Genomic DNA, 9,778 nt, shown 5'->3' with positions numbered 1-9,778 from the left:
TATCTTTACCTGCTTCTCAGTTTTTCTTTTCCTCAATACATGACTAGCCCTTGAGAAGTAGGGTGATCAGGGCTTCCCCCGTTTTCTTTTTTCAAACACATGAATGAAGACAAGGACTTTATGTCCAATTTAGCTACTGGGCTCTAATAAGACTTGCTGCTGGTAGCGGCCATCTTAAATGCTGAGAGTGTGGGCTCTTGATGGCATGTGATGTGACGTTGTTGGTAGGCAGTCATGATACATGGCTGTCACAGCCTATATGTTGTTGCCAGAAAAGCAAAAACCTCATAATCTGTTATTACTTGGAAATCAACGATCGACCGAACTGCACAACACTGTTATTTAAGGATATTGACTTTGCACTTGAAATCTATTTTCAGGAGTTAGCTGTTACAGGTTTCTCATCTCTTGAATTTGCAATTGTTTGTTTCTACAAGAGGAGCGAAAAAGATTCTCATCTTGCACAGACTTTGATAATCTCTCTTAGAGACACATGGTATTAAATTGAAGCTTTAGATAGAAAAGAGGGTAGCGGTTGTATGTCAAGCTATATTATATTAATCTACATTTATTAGGAACCAGTCACATTGAAACTAATTCAAATCCAGAATTTTATAGCGTGACTTATTTTTGGTAAGCAATGCATAATAGCCCACAGTTTGATTGGCAGATCCTTTCTAGACTCTAAAGGCCTACTTACGAGTCTGGCAGTCCGAGGACCACTAGACTCATGGTGGCGTGGTGGTGGCGGTCTTGCAAATGCCACATTGCGACCCTAGTGGTCGTGCCGACCAGAGACCGCCGACTTTGCATGACGGTCAAGAGGCATCTATATGCTTGGCGGGTCCGCGGTGGTCCCGCCAAGCATATTACAACTTTCATCTCTGCTACTTATTTCATGGAGGTCTTTCCTCCATGAAAACAGTGGCGGAGGTGAAAAAAAGGGTTCCCTTGTGCCTCATGCCTTGTGGAGGCACAACATGTGCCCCCTGTGTGCATGTACAGAAACTCCAGCACAGCATGGACTTCAGAGTCCATGCCGTGCTGGAACTTCTTCGTTCCCATTGCCGTGCCTACTTTATAGGCACCGCTGTGGGAACAGCAAAGGAATCACCTGCCAATACAAATTAAGTAATTATTTGGCGGGCAGTTCTCACGTGGGTTTCGTGGTGCGGCGGCGGCGTCAAAATCGTAATTGGCCTCTATTTGTGTTTCAGCTCTAGGAAGACTCAGAGCTTTATTCAACTATAGGGTTGGAAATACAGAGTTTGTCAAAAGGTATATATCACATGTCATATCCGAAGTTAGGTGCTGGAGTCAGTATAACAGGGATAATAATAAACTCCTTTTGTCTTTAGATATCAACATTCATGCAGTGCAGACCAAGCCCAGCTGTGCAATCAGGCAGTGTGACGATATACGTGTCTGTTTCTATCTTGTCTCATGCCCTTTTGCCCAGGTGTACTCTGCCAATGTGTGATCAGTGTATGGCTGATAGTGGGTTTGGAGAAGTGTGGAAGCACACATCGCTCCTGATGGATGCGTTTGCAAGGTTAGTGCATCTTGACAGCAAAGCAGCTCATCTGACAGGTTCCAGGCCTCCAAAACATCTGAAATAAAAACACTTTCATTTACCACTTAACATTTCAGTGGGAGATCAAATGCACTACTCGTTCTAATATAAAAATGCTGGCACCGTAAAACATTTAACTTTGTTCACCCCAACAGTTGCATCCAAACAGCACATGCTATCATGTTTCTGCTTTTCTTTAAACAAACAGCATGTTTTTGCTTCATATCAGACTTTAAATCAACTTATTTATTACCTCCACAGTGTGGGTACTCATCTGAAGGGTCTAACTGTAGGCTTAGCTTACTATCGAAAACAGTCCCGCCTCAGCACATGCCTGTGTGCAGTTAGCCCTGTTTCAAACGGTGCTGCCTGCTCCCGGTCTCTGTGCCTGTTAGTCTAGGGTGGGCTCCTTGCTCCTGTTGTATCAGGCTTGATGGGGCTCGTGTGCTTTGCCTCTGGTTCTGCATGTATTCTATGCCTCTTTTTTTCTTGTTTATTAGTATTTATACAACATTACAACCAGAATATTTACTATTGTGAACGTTACACAGTGCTGCCACCAACACCCAAGCATGACCTTTACATGGGAGGTCGCAAGTGGCCCCGTATTAATGATGTAGAGCATCAAGACTTCCGGGTTGGCGGTGTAAGATGGTGGTCACAGGCTAAACCGTCTCCTGAGCTGAATACACCAAACCTCAGTGATCCTGCACCATCCTGTCCAGCAACACCCACCACAGCATCCCTGTTTCTTGGCACTGACTACACGTGACTGGCAACAGGGGCTGATTGACCGCAGGAGGGACCTGACACGGGGTTGCATTGTGAGGGCCGCCAAGATGAGCTGGAGGAGTGCCATAGCCTGCACTGGGAGCTGCGGGGTCTGATGGTCTAGAGCGAGAGGAGATGGGGGCGCCAATCCAAGGCCGCGCCTCAGGGGTGGCGCTTAGCATGTAGAGTATTTGCGCCGCAGCAAAGATAACAAGCATTGGCATAGCCAATAGGTCTCGCCTTTGCGATGTTGTAAGATTTTAGGCATGGCCTTGCTTTCGTGGCATGCCTGGTACGTCCGTGCTTTTACAGCCTGCCTGATGTGACCCTGCTTTCATAGTAGGAGTGGTGCAGCCCTGCTTTCATGGCATGCCTGGTGTGGTCCTGCTTTCACGGCCTGCCTGGAGCAGCCTTGCTTTCATGGAATGCCTGATGTGGCCCTGCTTTCACGGCATGCCTGGCATGGTCCTGCTTTCATGGCACGCCTGTCTCGGTCCTGCTTTCATGGTACGCCAACTCAATGGTTCTCATTTTAATCGACCTCAGAAGGATGACAGGCAGGGATTTGAACCTGTGACCATGAGCTCAAATACAGGGCACTGCCGTGGACGCATTAGTCCACTAAGCCACCAGATCAGGCCAGTGAGCTACGCATAATAACTGCACTCTCAATTCTGCAGAAAGGGGCAGAAACTTGAAATGAAATCCTAACTAAAAAATAAAGTTACCCAATGAATCCATAAAATCTGCAGAGTACCCAACTTCATCAGGGCACCGCGTTTTGTTTTATGTCCGAAGGCCAATGAGGGATGGGTGCAGGAGAGTGTCGATTTATAAAATTAAAATAGATTGTCTTTGTTTTAATAATCCAGAATTTGCATTTACATTAGTTATTTGTATTGCACTTAAACCCTCAGAAATTAACAACTCGCTTTTTCAGATCAATGCTGGATGCTTGTTAAAATGCAAGTCCTGACCCAGCATCTTCTCCAAGGAGGAGGATGGGCTGCAGTAGTCCTGGGTTAATGTTACAGGTGCACTGTGATGCACTTCTATCAACAGAGGGGAGCAGCCTCAGCACCTAACGCAGCAACAGACTGAGAACCCACTCACCCACATCTGACGCAAGGATCACAATGCACACCGGCAGGGGTAAAATAAAGGAACAAGTTCTTCTATGTCTGCTTCCAGTGGTTTCGGTCATTGGCCAGGGTGCTCGGATGTGTGAAGCTAGCGGTGCTGTGACGAAAGATTGCAACAGCCAAGAAATGCAGAGCCTGTCCCTTGTTACTGCTGATCACGTGTCATCGCCGACGGTCAAGCACATATAGGAATATTTACTTTACAATTTATACCCCCTTATGCAAATGTCCCATGTTTAGAGAGTCCGTTACTTGCTTTGCTGATTCGGCATGGGTTGGGCTGGCACATACAACTTCCGCAAGCCGGTCCGCCATCCCTCCATCCTCACCCAAAAAGGGGAAACTGCTAATTAATTAAACATATGCGCTTACCCACTTAAAAAGGCGAAGGATAGGTCTTGACTAATCGCCTCTGTAGACAGATGGAAGCTGCAGCGAGATGGAGTGTCCATAAGGGGTGACGCGGGATTGAATGGTACAGAACACTTCACAAGAGCAGCACAATGCGAGCCACCCGCTGTCACTATCGGGAGTGCCTCTCGTTTGTCAGGCGCGGGAGGGGCGAGTCACTTGAGGGGTTGCCAGCAACATGTGAATTGCCGGTGTTGTGTAATATTTGAGAGTTTTTCAAGTCCTAAAAAGCTGTATCCTTGCCTTTATAATTTGCGTGGGGATAACAAAGCCACACATGATTTTAGTCGTGCGTACGCAGAGCTCTGGAGGTAAAGATGAGGGCTATGCTGCTGAATCATGCAGCCTACATTTAGCCTCAGAAAAACCTGAATATTGTTGACAAGACCAATTTACCTCAGCTGCTGCACCGTGCAAATACGAGGGAGGATGACGAGGGAGGAAAGTCGCTGCTCGACCGCCATCTGTTTACAATTAACCTTACCGCGAGACGGGTGCATGATAATTGGAAACAGATGGCGCTGATGCTCGCTCTCGCAAGCCGTAGGTCGCGGGCGGATACAAGGGTGGGACATGCACCATCCTTTGTCCAATTGCGTGCTGTCTTTTTTAGAAAGACGCACACAAAGGCCAATAGCGTGTGAGCAAAAAAAAAACCACACGCACGAGAGTGTGGAAAGCCAAGAGCGATTCCAAGAAGTTGTCTTTCTGGAGCAACGCATGCACGTTGTGCTAGGCTCAACCTAAAAAGGGAAGCCACGGAGCGGTCTGAGGCTCCACACTGATCAGTGCTCCTAGCCACATAACGGAGACACTGCCTCCTGGGGAAAAGTTGGTAAAAAGGCCCACCTCGGAGAGGGGGTAGCGGTGTGGCTGCCAGTGGACTCCACACATCACTTGCGTGCCTGCCGCAGCCGGGTGGCCGTGAAGTCCTGCCAAGTACCACGCATCAGGCGTTAGACTAATGCATTTCAGTGTGAATTACCGCACTGAAATGCATTGTTGTATTTTCACGCATAAGCATTTTGTGTCTCAGCTGTCACTGACAGCTGCCTAAAAGTGTGGCAGCTGGCAGCACGGGACCGGCATGCGTGCTCTGTTCCCGCAGGCTTGGGGCTAGCAGCCACTGTGAGCTAAGGCAGTGCCGGCAGGCTTACACTCACATTCAACTGCTATAATGTATCATGACATAATTGTGATCAATGCATGCTGCTTGTCTCTGACCGATAGCCTGACGTCATCGAAGTAGTGTCCTATGACTTACTACTGCATGCCGCTGGGCTGCCGGTGCCATGGGGGATGTCACATCCTGCTGCTTGCTGGAGCGGGGAGTTTGAGTAAGGCGCCTCCGCATATTCTATGATAGTGCTGCTCGCAGCGCTGCTGCAGGCAGCTCCCACCTGCCTGGGCAGACGCCGTGCTGTAGCTCTGCTGTTATTTTACCCCGCCGCAGCCACCAAATTATTGTTGCACGGAGTTGAGACCCGGGTCTGTCACTGGTCGGCCCCGCCTGGGAGTCACAGGAGTTAAGACAACCTCACGATCACTGTGGAGGCCGCTGGCTGGGCGGCAAACACGAATCGCTGCCGCCTATGGAGGCTCGACTCGGCCTCGTGTGAACTCAGCCAGAGTTGCTGCCTGCAGGGGAGCGCCACCAGCAACAGTCCTCCAGACTGACTCTCATCTGCCGCCGGGCCGCGGCCAAAGTAAGTACATGTTCATAACAGATCATACCAATGGCAGTGTGCGATCAGGCAAATGCAGCCTTGCAGTTGGTGCCTGCCGTTGTTAGGTTGTAAGGTGACATAGTGAATCAAATCGACCAGCGTGACGATGAGACAGCTCTGACTCTGCATGACTTGTGCCTAATGCATCTCAGTCCTCATGCTCAGCAGCAAACTCCACTGACAATAAGGTTGCCAATTAACAATAAATTAGCCACATACTGGTGGAATGTTTGGAGGCTTCAATACTCTCCCCGCTGGCAGCCATTGACGCTCTACAGGTACACTACAGTTGGAGAGGACCACTCTGGCCACTTTCCAGAATTTTAATTTTTTTGCATTGTCCCTCTGGCGAAACCCCATACGGTGATCCCATGGCCATTAAGGCTACTGTCTTCTAATTACATAATCAAGCTGGTTCGTCAGTACAACAAATTCTTCAAGGATAGTGAGCAGCCAACACTTTTTTCTGCAGGAGATGCTGAGTTTTCAACTAAAATGAAGTATGGCACAATAAATTACATGTGGAAAGTCAATGTCCGGTCCTCCTACCTTCTTAATAAATAGGTTGCACCCTGGCTGGCTGTAACCTGTGTGTGTGTACCTCAGCCTCACTCTGAGGCTTGCACGATGCTGATTGTCTGTGGCCGCTGTGGGTGTCATTTCTGATAATTATATGTTTCCCTCATCATCATTACTTGATTTTGCTCGGGAGAAAGTGTCACTCATAGTCGTTGAAATGTCACTCATAGTTACACTGAAATTATGAGAATGTCACACATAGCAATCTGAAGCCTTGGCAGCTATGGGCTGTGGGGGACCATAGTGGAGCAGACCTGAGGCGGACAAGCCTACAGTACGGGACTGATAGAGGAGAGGATGATCGGTATGTACCCCCCTCAATTTTCTCCTGGCTAGCTCTCTCCCCCCTGGATGGTGTGGAGACCACGCTTGGCGCAGACCTTCGGAGCAGATACATCCTCAGCCCAGCCATCACTTGCGCGGGATCAGGTGAGGGATTACCCTGCCTGGAGACGCAATCAGGCACCATGGGCAGGATAAAGCCCAAGCCCGGGACACCAAGGCAAAATAGACAACTACACAAACCCCTCCACCCCACAACAAAAGCCGACCATCAGGACCCTGCCCCAACTACAACAATCCACCTGCAGGAGCAGATCTCCCCAGAAATGCTCCTGCAAGCCACACAAACTTGCCAAAAGATGCTGGAGGAGAAAATTGGAGGAGTAGGGGTTGAGTTATCTTTACTCCCATAAGACTTGGGAAACCTGGCACGGTGCACGAAAGAAATAGAAACACATATCTCTGTGGCCGAAGATGAGGTCCTCGCGATGTCCTGGGCCCTTAGAAAATGTACAGAGATATCTGTACAATTGGAGAAAAAAGGCTGAAAATGGCGAGGGAAAAGCTTGCCGAAATGACCTGCACCTGATGGGTCTACCCGAGGGGACCGAGGGGCCTAACCAGACTCTATTTCTACAGATATGATTCACATCCTGGGTGTCATAAGGACCGTTGTCACCCTGCTTCTTCTTGGAAAAGGTCATCAGATCGCTGGCACCCAGACCCCGTTCTGGGGTGGACCCACCTAGACCACTGGTATATACAATGAATAATGCTGATCGGGACATGATTCTATGCACAGTAAGGAAAAGAAGAACTGCTGTGCAAATCCTTTAAAGTGTTGGCTTTCCCTAATTACACCACAAAACTCCATCGTCACAAAAATAATTCCAAGCAGTTAATCGAAAACTGAGAGCCGTGCATCTACAATATAGTCCAGCACCAACAAAAATCATTATTTTTTTACACCCGGGAACAAGAATGGGAATGGGTCGAGGAGTGGGTGTACCTTCGACTCTGCAACTCCTCACAGAAACGCCCTTGCTATGTGACGCGTATGTTATTCACATAGAAACAAGCACAATCCTTGCTCAAAAGGACTATCTGGCGGACCCTAAGCAGAGGAGGAGCACAGTCAAGAGATGCCTGGGCCCCCAGATGGTACAGCGATGACAAGGCCCCCTCTTGCCTCGGCGACTGGACTGTCTCCATCCCCGGATACTGGTGACCCCACACATAAAAGTGCCTGATACTTCACAAACTGGGGTTAGGAGGCGTGCCCACCAATATACTCAAACCCTCTTGGGTTACAAATGATGATGGTTGTGGTATATATGTGTAATCCCGTATGGATTCTGAATATTCAAAGTTCAGGGCAACAGATGCTTCATGTTGGTAAGCATGGGGTGGGTGGGGGGTGGGTGGGTGGTGGGTAGTTAGTGTTGTTTGTTGTTTCACCTGCGTATCAGCTAATCCATCAGTGCCTCAAAAAATTCACCCTGGTAATGAGCAGCTCAAGGTTTTACTAAGAACATTGAAGTGATCTCCTGAAATGTAAATGGCCTCCATGACAAGGTGAAACTGGGGTCCCTTCTACACAAGCTCCTCCTGCAGGAGACTCAGTTATTGTGTACGCAATGTAATTTCCCCGTTGGCTATGGGTATACTAGGGTTTACCACTCTGGCTTTACGAGGGGCTCCAGGGGAGCGGCCATGCTCCCACACAAATCGCTTCCAATGGCAGTGATGACCCCCTGGGTCGCAGTGCTGGGCAAGCTGGAGGGGGTTTTATGTCCCTTGTGGGTGTTTATGTACCCCGACTCTGGTTGCTGGCACCCCTGGGGCCCTCTTGTACTTGCTCCTTCTCCTTCCGCTGGGGAGAATGGTGACTGGGGGAGTCTTCAATACCGGGATGCACTCAGGGGTGGACTCGTGGGGGAGGATTGATGCTACGCGACATACAGATCTCTCGACATGGACAGCCACTGAGTGACGTGCGTAGAATCATGCATCCCTCAGACCAAGTTTTTAATTAGCATTCTGGGGCCCACGGCCCCTATTCGCAGATAGATTATCGCATTTTCCCAGAGGCTGACTTGGGACTGTTTCTGCAGCAAGAGTGCTGTCCAGGGGCTTGTCTGACAATTCCCTGATTGTACTCACTCTTATGGGTGCCCTGGGAAGCTCACTGGGACAATGGAGATTTAGGGGCTAATATATATCATGGCGGGCAGCCTGGCCTTCCGCCGTGGAGATGGAGTAAATGACTCAGTCCTCATGACTGACAGACTGCCCACCAAATTTATAAATGACTGCCAAGCAGGCGATCATTTGTAAAGGCATTGGCAGGAACCGCCGTCACAGCATTTCCAGTTAATGCATTTGACTGTTTGCTGCAGGATGCAGCCTTGTAGCAAACAGGTTCTTTTTCTCTTCAAACAGAAATTCCCGAAATAAAAAATATAAGACTCCCGTAACGGGAGTGGGGGGTATGGGAGGGGGTGCGGGGAGCATTAGAACACATTTACTGTTTCTAACCACCACTAAAACAAGCATTTGCAATGCAATAGGTCTCGCATTATAAAAGTTTGAGCTATTAGCATTGCTAAATAATGCAACACCAATAGCTCAAACTTTAATGTGAGACCTCTTGCATTGCAAATGCTTGTTTTTCCTCGGGTTGATGTATTCTTAGTGTCCTGATGATGACCTTCTATTTATCTAAATGTCGTTGACTACTTCTACGGATCCAATTTGATAGTACATAACATTAGAATAAAATGGCCCGTGTTGTTACTTGATACACACTTTTAGTCTTGTCACATGTGTGAATCACTTGTATGAGAGCATCAAGCATATTTCTCACCACACACCCACTGTGCTGTCACATTGTTTTAAATGTTTTTTTTTATATGAGATTGAATAAATTGATCATTTGATGTATTTGCACATTTTTTTTTATATCCATGGTCTTGGACCCACCGTTATTTATTTTGCACCATGTTGCACTGCAGCCCTAATGACTTCTCGGGCTGTTATTGCTGAGGGGGCAACGGGGGCTGCGCTCTGGGAAAGCACCTCAGACCACAATGGCACCCATGTGTGAGATGCAGGCAGCACTAAGAAGGATAATAAAGAAAGCAGTGACATCTGCAAAGACTGTCTGCTTCATGAGCAGAAAGTGCTAGACTCACTGGCACACATACCACACACTCACAGATACCATCCAACTGCAATGAATTATATTACAACAGCTACACATACCTATCACATACGAGTAACCAGGAATATGC

At 48.1% G+C, this 9,778-nt stretch overlaps 1 long non-coding RNA gene across 1 annotated transcript in view; it reads right to left on the bottom strand.

The window, feature by feature from the left end:
* Window positions 1-1,351: 1,351 nt before the first annotated feature.
* LOC146810549 (uncharacterized) overlaps window positions 1,352-9,778 on the bottom strand; it is a 164,929-nt gene continuing 156,502 nt past the window's right edge. Inside the window, exon 3 of the long non-coding RNA XR_014965700.1 lies at window positions 1,352-1,610. This is a non-coding gene — a long non-coding RNA (uncharacterized LOC146810549). The remainder of the gene's footprint in view (window positions 1,611-9,778) is intronic.

Source organism: Triturus cristatus, chromosome 7 (assembly GCF_964204655.1).
Source record: "Triturus cristatus chromosome 7, aTriCri1.1, whole genome shotgun sequence".
NCBI lineage: Eukaryota > Metazoa > Chordata > Amphibia > Caudata > Salamandridae > Triturus > Triturus cristatus.
This window is presented reverse-complemented; position numbering and strand designations above follow the sequence as displayed.